The 17,551-nt window shown below is 45.6% G+C and overlaps 1 protein-coding gene across 1 annotated transcript in view; it reads right to left on the bottom strand.

Moving 5' to 3' along the window:
- FRMPD1 (FERM and PDZ domain containing 1) overlaps nt 1-17,551 on the bottom strand; it is an 89,811-nt gene that overhangs the window by 62,077 nt on the left and 10,183 nt on the right. The gene's annotated exons all lie outside the window — the stretch shown is intronic.

The following is a 17,551-nucleotide window of genomic DNA, read 5'->3' as shown; positions in this document are numbered from 1 at the left end:
ATGCAAACGTGCCCAAGAGAAACCACTTTTTCTGAGGTAGTGTGAGCTCAGTTGTAGGACCAAATTTGTCTGAGACAAAAGTTTGAAGTATAAGAAGTTTATCTGCCATAAAAAGGAACAAAGTCCTGACACATGCTACAGCATGGATGAACCCTGAAAACATTATGCCAAGTGAAAGAAGCCAGCTATTTATTGTATGATTTCTTTTATTTGAAATGTCCAGAATAGGTAAATGCACACAGATAGAAAATTGATTAGTGGTTGCCAGAGGCTGTGGGAAAAAGGGGAAATGAGAATTGACTGCTAATAGGTAAGGGGTGTCTTTTTGGGGTGATGAAAATGTTCTGGAATTAGACAGTGGTGATGATTGCATAACCTTGTGAATATACTAAAGACCAATGAATAGTACACTTTTAAAAAGTGAATTATATCTCAATTTTTAAAAGAGAAGTTTACCTCTGGTGCCCAGCTTCAGCCTTCTGCCCCCTTCCCTTGGCGGTAAGTAAGTATACCCCAACTCCTGCAAGGAACCTGTTATTCTCATATCCTTCCCCCTACCCTTTCTTAGTAAAACCCAGAACACTGGTTCTCTAAAAGCATTAGAAACACATGGAGGGCTGGTTAAAACACAGATTGCAGGGGCCCCTGAGTTTCTGATTCAGTAGGTCCAGAGTAGGGCCCCAGCATTCGCATTTCTTACTTCCCTCTAGATAAAACCCAGGAAATGCTGAAAGAACGCTGAACTAGAAGTCAGCAGACCTGGATTCTCTTCCTGGCTTTGTCTCTAATTAAGCCTGGAATTGCACAAGTCACCAAACCTCTGGTTATCTCTTTTATCTCAACATTGAATTTCTCTAAGTATCTGCCAATTCTAACATTGTATTATCTCATCACTTCACTCCTTAAGTCCTCCAGGGCTCCCCATCCCTAAAATCTAACCTCTTCTCAATCTCCCACCACTGCTCTCCCCACCAACCTGGAAAAGGAGGGAACCAACACGTACATAACCCACAGCCTGTCACTTCCTCCTCGTGACAGCCCACATGGTGGGAATCCATAACTCCGTTTTGAGGACAAGAAAGCTGAGGCTCATAGAGGTTAAAGAATTTCCTCGAAGTGGCAGAGGGGACCGAAGGCTCCATCTCCTCCTATTATGTAATTCTCTGTTCCAGTGCTTCTCTGTCCCTCACAACAGCCCTAGGTGGCCCTTCCTTGTGCACTTGCTCACGATCTCCCCACTCTCTGAGACGCACTCAAACCCTATCTGACCTTCAACCCCAGCTCCAGCTCCACCACAGCCAGGACGGGCTCCTGCCCATCGGTCTGCCACGTCCACACAGTTCCCCAGTCGTGGGGCTGTAGTGTCGTGTCTTACTCCTCCAGCCACCCTGTGACCTCCTCGGCTATGCTCCTGACTTGTGTTTCCTAACTTCATATGGATTTAGGTCTTGTTTTCTGCCCCCTTGATTGTACACTTCTTGAGAGTAGGAAAAAGGTGTCCAGTTTCTTTACAATCCCTGCAGGATCTAGCAGAATGCCTTGAGCTCAGCTGACGTTTGTTTAATTAATAATAGCAGGTTATGAATGTCGGAGATGCTATGGTAAGATCAGAACATCAGAACAACAAGCAGCTTTAATTCTTGTATGTTCTAAGCCAAAAGAAAAAGGTTTTGCAAATATTTTAGGGAAGCTCATATTTCTAACGTCAATCATTTGATGTTGCTTGTTATATTACAGTGATCATAGCTCAGTGAGAAATAAGGGACTGGTGTCTCACATCTGCATACATTTCTGAAAGGAATTCAGATTAAGATTCTTTATCAGAAAAATGACAGTTCTGAGAAAGGAAGGGGGACTTACCTACTATACCACATGATTATTCCTCAAAGTATAATTACAACCAGGACCCCATGAAGGAGTTTCATTTCTCTCTTCCCTATGCAGGGATCCCAGTCAAGTCTTTCACTGCAACACGGGCTCTGACACTCTGACTTCACAAGTCATTTCACTCGTGGTTATAAAAAGAGTCAAAAGCTAAATGAAGCTGTTTTCTTTTTATTTCTTATTTTGGAGTAGCACCACACATCATCCCCATTCCTCCTCCATCTTCCCTTTCCTCTTTTAGCCTCTGTCTCCAACAGGAATCCCTTTTTTATGGAAAGGACTTTGAATGCCTGAAAGGAGATATATCATGGACCAAAGGAAAAACCGGTGTCTCACAGCTGGTTCTCCTGGTTTTCTAATCCCTCGGTCACGTAAAGGAGCTCTGGCCACCAGCACCCTCTGCCATCTCGCCTTGCACAAGGTGAAAAGGAGACACAGGAGGTGGAGCATGGGCAAGTACCCTGGATCATCACCCCAGAGAGGCCGGCCCCAAATGACAGTTGACCTCAAACTGCCCTCATGACTTCTGCCCTGTCAGCCAACTGCCAGACTACCACACCTGTAACATACACAGTCAGCATGGAAAGGATTCTATGGGACAGTGCCTCCTACTTTAGCTTCATCCTAACCAATTATATTCATTAAATCACAGGTCTGAACATGCTGGATATGATTTTTTCCCTGGTTCACATTAAAATAAATATTTTTAACTATTTAACAAAAATGTTCATTAGCGTATCACCTAAAACCATCTTGGGTGCCACATGGTACAAAGACAAGCCTTTGGAAACACGGGTTCAGGGTATCATGCCACTCAGATTTCACATCTGCCTAACAGGATTAGACGGCTCTTAGGAAGGGCACAGCCTCTTATCTAGCTCAGCACAGATGGCCTCTGCATGGCCCGCTGGGAGCTAGTGGGCGGGAGCAGGAACAGTCAGCACGAACGGTGACCTAGGCTGTGCCTTTCTCTTGCAAGTGATCTGAGGGCACGGGAGCCCAGGCCACTGCAAGTGGAAGACTGGAAGCTGGTCCCACAGGTCATCCGCTTTCTCAGATGGACAGAGACCCCTGGGAAGGATGCAGGAAAGGGCTGACACTCACAGCAACACTGTGTGCGAGGCCTCACCACAGCTGTGCTTGAAGGGACTCCATAAGAGCCTCAAAGGTGGATGGCAAAATGACATCACCAAGTTGGCTGTGTCTGCTGAGGCCCTTGTCTCTACCCTGGGCAGGAACAGAGCGCTGTGTAGGGAGAGGGAAGACCTGCAGCCAGGTTCCTGCTCTGCTCCCAGCAGGACATGTGACCCCTCATGCCCCTTCCCTCTCTGAGTCTCAGTTTTCCTACCTGCAAAGTTAAGGGGTCAGGCATGGATGAGCCTTGAAAACATTGCGCTAAGTGAAAAAAGCCAGCCACCAAAGACCACATACTGTATGAGTGCATTCACATGCAAGTCCAGAACAGGCACATCCACAGGGAGAGAAAGTAATCAGTGCATGCTTAGGCTAGGGGACGGGGAGAAAGAGGTAATAACAAACTAGACAAAGCTGACCACCCTCACGAAGCTCACGTTCTAGTGGAGGCTCTCACAAGACAAGAAACAACACACACAATAAAGAATTTTCTTTTGCAGGGAGGTAGAACTTAGATAGTGCTAAGTGCTGGGGAGAAAGGAGAGAGAATTAGATTGTCAGTGCCAGGAGCTGGAAGTCAGGGGTCAGGCTGAAGTTCACTCACTTTGAGATCTCATTATGGGTGCCCCCACTCACATCTCCAGGGGGCTACAGAGTTCCTCTCCTTCTTTCCAGTTCTCTAAGTCAAGTCTCTGCTCAAGCGCCTAGCTGTGACACACCTGGACAAATGTCACCATGGTCCTGTTTCCCTTTCTTCCTCTCTGAGACAACTCTAACATTCACACATTCATTCAAGCAATGCTCACTGATCAGCAACAATGAGCAGGTACAGGGCTGAGAGAGACAGTGAGACAAGCAAGCACAGTTCTCACCCTCAAGGAGTCTGTAATTCACGAGGGCAATCAGAGATATAAACACCTGATGGTAATTCAGAGCAGAATGGAAGAAGCGATCTGCTCGAGACACGAGCAAAGGTTACAAAGGTTTTGCACCACCCTCCACAGTTTTCAAAGCACTCTCATGGGCGTGGATGATCTCATTTGGTGTTCACATCCTGATCCTCCTCCTTCCATGCTTTAACAGTGCTGCTGGGCTCGAGGTTCTTCCTCAGTAACCTTTCATGTCAAGAGCACAGGCCTTGACATGACCTGGGTTCCACTCGCAACTCTCACTAACCATGTGCTAACCATGCATCCTTGGACAAGTACCTTAGCCTCCCTGAACCTGTATGTCATCTGTGAAGTGGGCTGAATTCACCTACCTCACAGGAAATTACATGATATACACAAAGTACCATCAGAATGCATCGCACAAAGAGTCTTCACTCACGGTGGTTATAATGATGGTGTTAATTTCAGGTTACCCTCTTGCCTATACTGTTACTTAACTGTTTCACTTGTGTCTTTTTCGTCTTCCTAACATAATTCCTAGACTGCATTTCTCTCTAATTGCCCTCAGTCCTAACTATTGGGCAATGAATTATTGAGTAAATAAATCAATTGGAAATTGGAATGAGAGATAGAGAAAAGGCACAGATAACTCTCAGGTTTCTGGTTTGGATGGCTGGAGATGGTGGTCCCTTTCATTAAAGGAGGAAATACTGGGAGAAGGGCAGGTTTGAGAAGAAAGATCAAGATTTGGTTGGGAACAGTTGAATTTGAGGTACTTGAGGAACATTCGTGGATATGTCCAGTAGACAGTTGGAACTGAAAATAAAAATTGGACAGTCATCAGGTTGAAATCATGAGAATAAATGATTATCTTGAGAGATGCTGCATATCAAAATCACTGAGATCCTTTAAATAACACGAACGCTCAGGTTCCACTAGCCCAAGGATGCTGATTTAACTGGTCTGGGCAGAGTTTGTTAAAGAAGCCCCTGTATTTGTAATATGCAGCAAGAGTTGAGCACCACTAGGGTAGAAGGAGCAGAGCTAAGCAAGGAAGGAAGAAGCCCTGGGTGGCACTCTCACTTCAAGGGCTGAAGACCCAAGGGAGTCCTGAAAGAAACTAAGAAATGGTCACGGAGGCCTGAGAGCAACCAGAAGAGCCTGGTGGGAAGAAAGGTTCATAATTACTATTTTTTATTTTTATTTATTTTTTTTGCAGGGAAGATCAGCTCTGAGCTAACGTTCATGCCGATCCTCCTCTTTTTTCTTGAGGAAGACTGGCCCTGGGCTAACATCTGTGCCCATCTTCCTCTACTTTATATGGGACGCCAACACAGCGTGGCCTGACAAGTGGTGCATCGGTGCACGCCGGGGATCTGAACCCGGGCCACCAGAAGCGGAGCGTGCACACTTAACTGCTACGCCACAGGGCTGGCCCCGGAAGAAAGGTTCAAAAAGCAGTATATAAACTATTTGGGGGTTCTTCAAAAAGTTAAACTGATAATCACCATTGACCCAGCAATTCCACTCATAGGTATACGCCCAAAAGAGTTGAAAGCAAATGTTCCAACAAAAACTTGTACATGAATGTCCATAGCAACACTATGCACAATAGTCAAAAGATGAAAACAACCCAAAGGTTCATCAACGGATGAACAGATAAACAAATTGTGGTATATCCACACAATGAAATACTCACCCCTAAAAAGGAATGAAATACTGACACATGCTACAACATGGACAAGCCTCAAAAATATTATACTAAGTGAAAGAAGCCAGACACAAAAGGCCACGTGTTATATGATTCCATTTATATGAAATATCCAGAATAGGCAAGTCTATAGAGGAGAAAACAGATTCGTGGTTGCCGGGGACTCGGGGGCGGCGAGAATAGGGTGTGTCTGTTTAATGGGTATACAGTTTCCTCTTGGGGTGATGAAGAAGTTCAAAAACTAGATAGGGGTAATGGTTGCATAACACCGTGAATGTACTTAATGCCACTGAATTGTACACTTTAAAATGGTTTTAAACAGGTAAACGTTATGTTACATGTATTTTACCACACACACACACACACATACACACGGAACATGTGACCAACTATGCCCAATACAGCCAAGACAGCCAAAAGATCCACCCTGAAAAAGGCCACAGACTTGACGACTGGGCACCTTCATAACACCTTCTCCCTGGTGCCACCAGTGGCTGCAGAGCTGCACAAAGTATTCAGGGGCTGGACTAGAAGCCCACTAGGGCCTTTCCAGCTCAGAGATCATAAGATCCTGCTGTCAATGTGAAGGTCTTCTCCTCTCCATAGACTTGCTGGTTATCACAAATGCCCTGACCCTGTTAAGAAAAATGCTCTTGACAACCATCTGGGCATAATTCAACAAAATTGTGGAATGTAAACTCAAAGCTGGATTTGTTTTTTTACTATCAAATGTCATTACACGCCCACTACTTTTCAGTAGCCTCTGGGCGTGTTTGATACCACAGGCACCAAAAACAAAACCCACTGCAAGCACAGTGCTTGGGAAATTCAGGCCTAGGATGCTCCCAGAACTGCTTAAGTGAAGCAGCTGCCACCCTGGTGGACTGAGATTTGACTCCATGTGTCTGTGTCTGGGCAAGGAAGGCAGGATTCCAAATCTATCATGCTAGAAACAATAGCCACCCCAACTGCAGCATGAGAAACTGAGAGTGGCTTCCAGAGCTGGGCCCAAGATATGTTTCACGGAGCTCTTGCCCCATGAGCTGTGACATCAGGCTCTGTCCTGGCCAGAGAGATCTTGAGGTCTTCTCTGAAAGTCCTCATCTTTCCCGAAGACTTGGCACCGGCCATGGGCTTGTGGGGCCCCCCATCTCTGCCTTTTTCAAGTCTAGTCTCTGGGTCTTCAGTCTCCAGTCTGAAGGGTCTGCAGCCATCTCAAGTCAAGGGATTTGGTCCAAAACTCAGTGCCTTTCATTCAACTCATATAAAGCACCCTCTTTCCGCTGGGCCCTATGCTAGGTGTGGTAGAGGAGATTGAGGTTAATCAGACACAGCCCCTGCTCTTGGACAGTTCATTGTATTATAGAGAGGATAGGACACATAAATAACTCCTAACCAACATGAGGCAGAGCATGGGCCATCAGAAAGGAAGTCTAATATGCTCCAGGGAGTCTGTGAGATGGTTCCTGCCAACCCACGGGGCAGCACGTGCCCTGTCCTCTCTGCATGGGCCTTGGGAATGGCTGATGGCTGTCAGACAGCCAAGAACGCCAGGTGCCGCCTGCCAATCAGGACCTTGTGCAAGGGTTCAAGCCAAGGAGCCAAACTGGCTGTCTCAATTAAGCCCTAATTCAGCATTCTGCCCAGAAACCTCTTCTCCCTCCTGTAGAATTGCCCAGTTTACAGTGAACCATTCAGGGAGTTGGGTCAGCTGTTCGGAGATGGCAGCCATCAGGGGCAGTGCCTACAACTGTGAATGATGCCAACTCGATTCAGAGATCACTCAAAACCACAGGGCCCAGAAACCCAGAAATTCAGCCCTAATTAAGCATTCTGTCTTCTCAGTAGAGAAAAGTGTCCAGTTTGGGTCACCCCACTTTAAAAGGACCTAGAGACTATATGGCTGGGAGTTTTGCCAAACGACAGAAGGAAAAGGCTATGCAACACGAAGCTCACGAGACACTATCTCTAAGGATGAAAAACACAACCGACACAGAATGGGGAAGAAAGTGACAGCACATCCTCTTTCTCGAATCCTTAAAAACTGCTCACCAGGAATCATATAACATCCCAGGAAAAGCAGATGATTTAATGTAAGGTGTAAACCATACGCAATCAAGCTATATCTGTGCTCCAGGTACAACTGTAAAAGTGACGCTGGGCAGAGACAGATGGAGACACAAAACAAGTTTGACCTGATGGATGCTGGGTTTAGGCAGTAAATTTTTTTCATTTTTATTTTAATTCCCATTACTATTGTTTGTGCGCAATGATTCCTCTTTTAAGGATCAGAGAGATCATCTCTGAGAAGAGAATCAAGCTTTGAGGGACGGAACAAAGGTTCCCTGGGGAGTGGCAATGTGGCCAGCAGACGCAACCAGCCTGAGCTTCAGCAGGCGCACACCTCACTTAGCCCCGGCACTGTCCTCTGTGTGACCTTTAGAAAGTCCCTGTTCCTTCCAGTACCTTCATTTCCACTCTAGATATAGAGGAATTCTAGGGCCCCTGCCACCTCAGATTCCAGATTCTGGCCGGCTGAGAGGTCAGAGATCTAATGTACTCTCGTGTGACAGACACTAACCAGCCCACACTGGGGCACATCTGTGGCATGGACATGATGAGCACCCTTAATCGCCCCACAGCCCCAACTTCCCAAGCCTGGAATGTAGGCATCCACCTGAGACTCTTGGTACCCTCCCTCCAAATCCAATCACCCTCCTGTTAATGTGACCTCCTAATCATCTCTCAAGTTTCCAGGTCTTTCCCTCTCCACTACCATCTCACATGTTTGGGCCAGCAGATCTCTGATGTGGATCATGCAGCACCTGGTCTCCCAGCTTCAGTCCTGCTCTCCTTCCAACCCATTTTCCACACCACAGAGCAATCTTTTTCTAAGATGCACATCTGACCTTGTCACTCCCCTGCATAAAACTCTATGATGTCACTCCATAACTTTTAGGACAATTTATTAGGGGCTATAGTGTGAACTCTGGAGCCAGACCTCCTGGACTCATATCACAGCCCTGTCACTTATGAGATCTGTGACTATCGGCGGGTCACTTAACCACTCGGTGCCTCAGTTTTCCCACTGGTAAAATGCGGATAACAACAGTACCTACCTCACAAGGTTGTGAGGATTCATGAGTTAATGCAGGTAAACTGCTTAGAAGAGTACCTGGCATACAGTAAGGACCTCATAAATGGCAGCTGCTGTTTTTATAGATTTATAATTTTTATACACCTTCAAGGCCTTGCCTGTTCAGGCCCCACTCAGCTTTCCAGCCTCTCTGCTTCCCTCTCTCATTGTTCTCCGCCTCCCAGGAAGGGCCAGCCCTCCTGAACCTCATCCATTTTTGCTCCTGCCACTGAGCCTTTGCACAGCCCATTTGATTGCCAAGTACACTCTTCCCACTCCTGGCTTGTCGAATTGATTTTTTTTTAAAACAGCTTTATTGAGATATAATTCAAATACCTTAAGATTCACCCACTTAAAGTGTACAAGTCAATGGTTTTGGTAAATTCATGGAGTTGTGCAATCACCACCACAATCCATTTTAAAGCATTTTCATCACCCCCAAAAGGAACCCCGTACCCACTGGCAGTCACCCTCCATCTTCCCCCAACTCCTCCCCAGCCCCAGGCAACCACTAGTCCACCCCAATTGATTTTTAGGTCTCAGTTTATACCCTACTTGTCGTTCAGTTTTCTCTGACCTCCAGCTCGGGGTCGGTGCTTCCACAGTACCCCTGGTTTCCCTCTCTCAGAACTCTATTTACTTGTGTACACCCCCTGCTAGAGCAGAAGCTCCACGTGAGCAGGCGCGTGGTTGTGAGTCACCAAAATTCTTCAGTGCTTAATAGATGATCAGTAAATACTGGTTGAACGACTGAAACCAATAGCACTAACTAGCCAAAGCCCAGGCCCTACAAAGATGGCCCTACTGAAAAAATCAACAGTAACAGAGTCTTCTCTAGTCTACAAACATGAGCAGTAACAACACATTGAAAAATTTATGACATTCAAATTCCCTACACCTATTCCCACTAGAGCCGCCACTCGAATAAGGCAGATCCTTGTCAGGTGAATTTGATTCAGCTTCTTTAACAACGTAAGTCCGTGAGTCGGAGGCTGAGGAGGAAGAAGCAAGAATGATCTTAGGTCTTCGGTATTCGTAGGTTTTATGTCAGCTGGCATTACCAGGTCCTTACTGAGTAAAATGAATACAAATACTTTTATGTAAAACAAAATGTTAGAAAAGAAAACACAAAGATGAAAGGAAGGAGTTAGTTCTGGAAGTTTCCTATGAAGCCATTCTGTTAAGCAATTTCTATTTTCTTGCAGATTCCTCATTATAAAATTAGAGCTGTGCTCCCCCGGACAATAATCAATGCCCTGAAAGCTTATTTCAAAATCCAGTGACCATCATAAGAAAAGCAATTACCTCCTAATTAGACATTAAGATGATTTTTCAATATATCAACATACTGCTACCAAACAGTTACAAAATAAAACAAAAGCTTCCTGCTCACACACTCAATCTACTTTGCACGCTGATGGCTGATTCCTCTTATAAAAGCACAGCTCTGGTCACGCCTTGCCCTCATTCAAAACCCTTCAATGGCTCCCCATTGCCTTCAGGATAAAGAATAAATTCCTAAGTGGGTGTTGGAAGATCCTTCTCCTTTTGGCAATGACCTACTTATATAGCCTCATTTCCTTCTAATCACCTTCAAATAACCCTTAATCCAAACAAAATGCACTGAGAGCCCCTGCCATGCCTTTATCTTTTTTCCACCCCTGCCTAGAATATTCTTTACCCACCTCCAAACTCCCCATGTCGAAATCCTACTTCTGTTTAAGACTCACTCAAACTCGACCTCCTCCATGAAGTCTTCCGTGATGTCCTCCTCCACAGCAAGTGCTCTCTTCCACCCTTAGGCTCCCACCACCCTTCTACTGGAGATGATTCTCGTGTATTTATCACTGGCTGGCTTGTATTACAGTGCTTTCTGAACAAATTCTCGATCTCCTGATAAACCATAAACTCGAATAGATCTCCCTCTCACACTTAACATATGCCAAGCAAATACAAGGTACTGAAATATTTGTTGAATGAATGACTAAAACAACAAGTGACAGAAACATAGCACACTAGGTCAGAAGCAGTCTCAATTATCACTGTGCCTAGAGAGGGAGCAAGTCTTGAAACGTAGGAAACCTCCCTCAGTGGTTGGGACAGTGTTTCTATTGAAATCCTCTATTTACTTTCATTATTTGCCTACAGCTATTTCACTCCTGCCGGACATATTTGTGCATGTACATGTGTGTGAGTGTTGAGAGAGAGTGTGTGCATGTTCATGGTGATGGGAGGAAGCAGAGGGGAGGAGGATTACTATTAAAAACTGGCAGCAACGACAGAGAAGCTCCTTCAGTGAGGAAAACTCACAATCCACACAAGAGCCAAGCGCATCCCTGTCCCGGCTGCCCAACACAGGGAGGGCGTGTTGAAGCCCTGTCAGGTGGCATGCTCCGACTTCAGCGGGTATGGATCACCTGGGGAGACTGTTCAAAGGCAGATGGGCCCCACCCCCGGAGTGTCTGTTTCTGTAGGTCTGCGGTGGGGCTGCGAGTTTGCATTTCTAACCTGCTCTGGGGAATGCTGATAGGGACCACACTTTAAGGATCACCCACGTAGACCGGCAAAGGAATCAAGGGATTCAAGGTAGGAAGATTAGCTGTGGTATACGGCACAGGCATTTCTGCCGCTAGAGGATTCGTTCTTAATTAGATTAAGGCACATGGAAAAATTAAATCAGATGTAATTCAGAAGCTAAATTCTATAGGGTAGACCAGAGAGTTATGGACAAGGGGATTAGGAGACCTGGGCTCAAGTCCTGATTCTGTCACTTAACTAGCTAACTGCCATGTAACCAAAGACCACTCGGTACCCTCTCGGGACTTCACTGCATCATCTGAGACAGAGATATTCAACCTGAAAATCTCCAGTGTTAGATCTTACATGCTAGGATCTCACAATGTTGAAAACCTGTTGGCAATTTAGTTCCAAACTAAATGATTATCCCATCTATATAAAAAATGATTCAAGACACTACAACTTGAAAACACAAAACAAACATGAGACATAATTACCAGTTAAATTTAAGAAGAACCTATAACAAATAAATTGCAATTATGAAGACTGAAACTTGGGGCTGGCCCGGTGGTGCAGCGGTTAAGTGGCGTGCTCCGCTGCGGCTGTCCGGGGTTCACAGGTTTGGATCCCGGGCGCGCACCGATGCACCGCTTGTTAAGCCATGCTGTGGTGGCATCCCATGTAAAGTGGAGGAAGAGGGGCACGGATGTTAGCTCAGCGCCAGTCTTCCTCAAGAAAAAAGGGGAGGATTGGCATCAGATGTTAGCTCAGGGCTAGTCCTCCTCACACACACACAAAAAAGACTGAAACTTTACTAACCAAGCTTCACAAATAAGTGCTCAATAACAAATGTACCATGGAAATAGATAAAGCACATTAAATAGATTAAATAGAGAAAGCACATTAAACAGATTAAATAGATAAAGCACATTAAAATAGATGAGCACATTAAAAAAAATAAAACAGGAACACCTCCCTGTCCGAGAACAGTCTAGAGAAAAAAGGACTTGTTACAGAATGAGAAAACATCAACTCACCAGCCGAGCAGAGCTGAAGGGAGTCCTCCAAGGAAAGAACTCTGCCCCTCTTCCCCATGCTGGCACCTCCCCTCCATCCCAGGACACTGCTCCTGGGCCTCCCAACACATAGCTATTTTTAAAGATAAAAGGCCACATTCCCAAGATTGTGGCCACAAGAATGTGAATATCAAATGACCTTCCCATAGCTCATCAATGAGCCCAAGGAGAACTGACGGCTGGGCTATGTGGGCAAAGTTGGATAGTCTCTCTGTTGCTGGGGCCCACTTATCGCTGATACTGGGCAGCTGCAGCTACGGCCTCATCCCAAGTCTGGCCTCTCTCCTCTCAGCACAAAAGGCCCAGAAGTCCTCCAGACGCCATTCTCACCCTCAAGACCTCAGCCCTTGAAGGAGCCAAGAGAGGAAGGGTTAGAGGTCCTTGATCGGCTAACTGGCTTCCTCCATGCCAAGGGCTGCACAGAAGATGACGCCCGAGATCTTACGAGGCATCCATTTTATGGTTGTAGAGTGCATTCTGTGCCCGATCTGCCCAGCTGTCTTCAGCTCCAGTTAATAGCAATGGCATTAAGTCGATAAGCCTCACAGCATCTCAGGGAGGCAGGTCACCCTCAAGCACATTATCCCCCCTTAACAGATGGGGAAATGACGCCACGGGAACATTAAATAACCTGCCCAGCCTCAACAGGTTGCTACAGGTAGAGCACGAGACAATCCCAGCCCTCGTGCTGGCTCCTGAACGGAGAAGGCTCTGGATAAAAATCTTTGAAGTTCTAAGGTCTTGTGCAGTGTGAATGATTTGCAAAAAGAGGTCGAAAAAGAAATAAGCACATAGGTACCCTTCCTAAAACTGCTCCAATTGTCTTTCTTTTCTTGTGTCTCCCCAGAACGCCATGAGAGAAGAATGATTTTTAACACACAAGTATTAGATGAAAGATGGTGTGGGTGCAGATGTAACGAGAGGACAGGGCAGGTCTGTGGGCAGCAAGAGGCTTCAGTGACCAGGATCAAGGGAGGGGTGGGGCCAAGTTGGGTTCCATCAGTGACCTCTGTCCTCTGCAGCCCACAGGGCTCTGCTCAAACTGGTGAACTCTGACCTGAAATTATGTCCATTTCATTCCTTTATACAAGTACTTGCACGTCTGATGCGGACAAGTCACTGAGAGAGATGAATTGGACCATCCTTGCAGTCAAGAAGCTTGAAACATCATTAAAGGATGTACCTAAATCACTAAAATACAAAGTAAAGCTAGTAAGGACCACAGCAGGGAGGCTGGGAGGATGCCTGGGGGTTTGATGGTGGGGATCACATCCAGCTGTGGATACAGTAGGGAGCTATCAGGGCAGGCCTTGTGGAGGAGGTGATCAGGCTATGAAGGATAGGAGAGTGAGACCTGCAGGGGTGGGGAGAAGAGCGTAGAAAGTGCATAGAAGGCAGATGGCACAAGGCTACCCTGAAGACCAGTTCAGGAAGACGGATGTGGGGGACACAAGGTCTGTGAAGCAGGGTTGAGGGATTTAGGGTAGGAATAGCAGGTAAAAGCTCTATCACCAAAGGCCTTAAGTGTGGGACTAAGGAGATTAAATTTCACTCCTAGCCACAGTGCTCGGCACTGTACCTTGTTCACAATAGGCACTCAATAAATGTTGGTAGAGCAAAAATGCAGGAAGGCAATTTAATTTGCGGGAAATGCAGGAAAATGGTGAAAGACGACACCAAAAAAATTGCCTTGATTTTTTTAATCAATTGATATATAATCAGGAAAACTCTTAAGTTTAACTATCTAAAATATATGCTATATTCTGCCCCAAATGGAGACCATAATACTTGCCATCAGCTTCTCACCCAAGAACACTGTGAAAATTAATGATGAGGTAATGTCTCAGAAATGTTCAGAGCTCCTTGGAGATGTGTGGCAAAAGGCATCACTATAATTAATATTTAAAGAGACTCTACCCAGCTCTGATCTCTTTTTCTGCAGACTAATGTTACGTCCACAGGGTAAGGTGATGCCAGATTGGCCTCTAAATAAACCTTTCCAACAGACAGCGCCCAAGGCAGGTGCGTCCTCCTCAGTCCCTTACAGGTGGTTGATGGGGCCCATGATCACAACAAGGCAGGCGTGGTTTCCGAATTGGTTATCCAGGTTTATCCAATGATGTGGGGGCAAAACGCATCAGGTAAAAGAGCAAAGTAGATGTCAAAAGGTGGCCTTCCTTGGGACCCCATTTTTTAAGCATGAGAGAGAGTCCAGTGAAGACTTCAAGAGGAATCACTTTAGCAAAAACCACATCCTAAGCCAGTTAACATTTTTAGGTCTAACACAGTGCCCAAGAAAGGAAGAAATAAGAATAGCTCCTTGGGCTCAATTACAAATGGAGTGGAAAAAATAATTTCAAAAGTTCAAGGTGAAAAAAATCAATCTATTTCCTTTCCCCAAAGCTTTCACTTCTATAAATACACTCATACAAATAGACCTAAGACCACTCTTCCTTATGAAAACACTACCTGTCTGGAATTTGCAAGATAAACGATGTGTCCGTCTTGCTTTCAACCCACTGAAGCTCAAACAATGCTCTCCAATAGCTTCTCTCTTCTTCTTAAATAACATTCATTTTCCTCCTCGGATTATAAAAGCAATACACATGCCTGGTATAAAATTTTGAAATTTTTCTTCTTTGGAAGGAAGAAAATTAAAATGATCCACTATAATCTACAAGTTGTTAATTACCTTTCTAGCCTTTTTGTGTGAAAGTACACATTTTCAACATAACTGGAAACTTACTGTATATATTGGTTTATAGCCGGACTCTCCTCTTAGAACAACACACTGTAAACATTTCCTGTCTATTATTCTGCAACATCATTTAGGCTCTATAGACAGGAGTGCCATTTTTAAATCTAATCCCCTACTGCTGGACATTTGGTTTATTTTAGCAATGTCTGCATTACAAATAAACATCTTTGCATAATACATCTCTGGTTATTAGGATAAATTTCTAGGAACGGCACTGCTGGGTGAAAGACTGTGCACAAGTCTTTAAGGCTTCAGATGTAGCGAAATTGCCCTCCAGAAAGCTTACCCTGGCTCACTCCCTCAGTCAGTGGGAGAGCGACTTCCCCCAACTGCTCACAGACCCCTAATGTAGTGGTTGATGAAGGGGGTGTTGCTGCTTTCACTTGCAGTCCTTTGATACTCCAGAGACAGATTTTTCCCCAAATGTTCAGTGTCTACAGTAATTTTCAGAGTATTCTTTTACTGTGTGCTTCTATTCATCAGAAATCTGACATCCTAGTCCCTCTCCAAAGAGCATCTCCCCCACCCCACCTCCACGGGCAGCCCCGTGGTCTCCCTGCTCAGCACCTGACACCCACATTTCCACCTTGGTGACCTCCACCCCTTTCTCAACAAACGTTTCACAGTTCCAGTGGTAAGTCAGACTCAGAACCCAATAATCCGCCATTTATTCACTCATCCATTCATTCACCTGGTATCTCTTGGGGGTCTGTAATGCCCCAGCATCACACTGAGAGAGAAGTACAAACGAAACACTACCAAGAGCCAGGAGAGGGAGAGTCAATGAGGCCCGAATGGCAGAAGTAGACTGAAATGGAAAGATAACTCAGAGTTTTACTGGTAGGTGAGAGGAAAGAGCAGGCGAGGCAAAGGGAGCAGCACCAGCAAAGGTCCTGCGGCACACTAAAGTGTGTGTGGAAGGAATGTTTTCACTATTAAGGCATGAGAAGGAGAGGCTGGGGATGAGACTGAAAAGTTAGCTCATGCTGAATTCACCTGTGAACTGCTCTCTTCCCTGCCTCGCAACTCTGCTTGCAGTCTCTGGACTGTCCCCAGTGCAGACTCCTCCCAAAGCCAGCTTGAGAACCATCCTCACCACCCATCCGCCCACACCTCTCTGCCCGAGGCAGGAACACGGGCACTCACGGCAATCCCCAATGAATCAACGGCTCTGTTCGCTGATTCCTGGGTAAAAGTCTCATCAGTCCAGCTAGAAAAGAAATTTCTGGATAGCAATATATTCTCTTGTACTCCTAGCCTCTCAACACTGGGCTTAACTTATCATAGGCAATCAATATGAGCTTATAGAATCTAACCAAATGAAATTGGGCAGAATAAATACAAGAGAAGGGATGAGAGTGCACAGGTTGCATGCATCTAACTATCACCCAGACAGCGGGGAAAATTGAAACTGTCTTTGAAAATTAGCTTCTGAACACAATCATGGCAAAAGATAGATGAATTCTCTTCAGGCTGTAACTCCGCATCCACCTGGACATCTCTCGGTTAGGCATACAAACGGTACTTGTTAAACTCTGCTGCACATCCCAAGAGCTTCTGTGCACAAAGGTCAATGAAGTCGGGAGATTTGGATTTGTTTTTGATTTGCAGGAAGGCAGGAGAAGAAGAGAGGAAATAAGGCCCCTCCTCCACGACATCTCTGCTGGGATTTTCCACATTGATCATTCCAATTCAAAGTAAAAACCCTAATGCCAACTGGGAGGAACCAGTTGCCATCACTCATGCTTTCATACAGGTGGCAAACATTTCTAGATAATTCTTCCCTGCGGGCAAAGAGCCCATACGTTCCTGAAGTGGCTAGTCTCTCCCTGTACTGGTGCAGGTTCCCCCAGCTCTGGATTCATCCGCTCCACAGCATTCATCCCGCTGCTTTGCCTGTTTGTCCCCACACTGGGCTGTGACCTCTACAAGGCTGATGACTGTTTCTCCATCCCTGTGTGCCCTGGGGCCTAGAACATCACCCTCCACATAGTGGATGATCCATCTGTTGGGAATTAAATGCAGTGTCAGGTGTAAAGGACCTTAGATAGGAAGCTGAGGCCCAGCCAGGGGAAGCGACCTCTCCATACACACAGAGCTGGTGGTTACGAGGAGGCAGAGGAGAGAAAGTCCAAGATGCCAGCAATGCTCGAGGAATTAGAAGGCAGGGGGCTTGATGGAATCTAGAAAGGATGACAATCTGGGGGAAAACTAAGTTTAGTTTTGGACACCCTCTACACATGGAGCAGGTCTCATCTCTCTTCTGCACACCAGCCTTCAGATAAGATGAAAAGCAAATTAGATGTCAAATTGTAATGTTGTACACCTGAAACTTATACAATGTTGTACACCAATTTTACCTCAATAAAAAATATAAAGAGAAAATAAACATTTATTGGATATTAACCATGCGTGGGTGGAAAACAGCGATCATCTCCTCCCCAT

Source organism: Ceratotherium simum, chromosome 29 (genome assembly GCF_057802395.1).
Source record: "Ceratotherium simum simum isolate JZ-2026a chromosome 29, ASM5780239v1, whole genome shotgun sequence".
Taxonomy (NCBI): Eukaryota; Metazoa; Chordata; class Mammalia; order Perissodactyla; family Rhinocerotidae; genus Ceratotherium; species Ceratotherium simum.
This window is presented reverse-complemented; position numbering and strand designations above follow the sequence as displayed.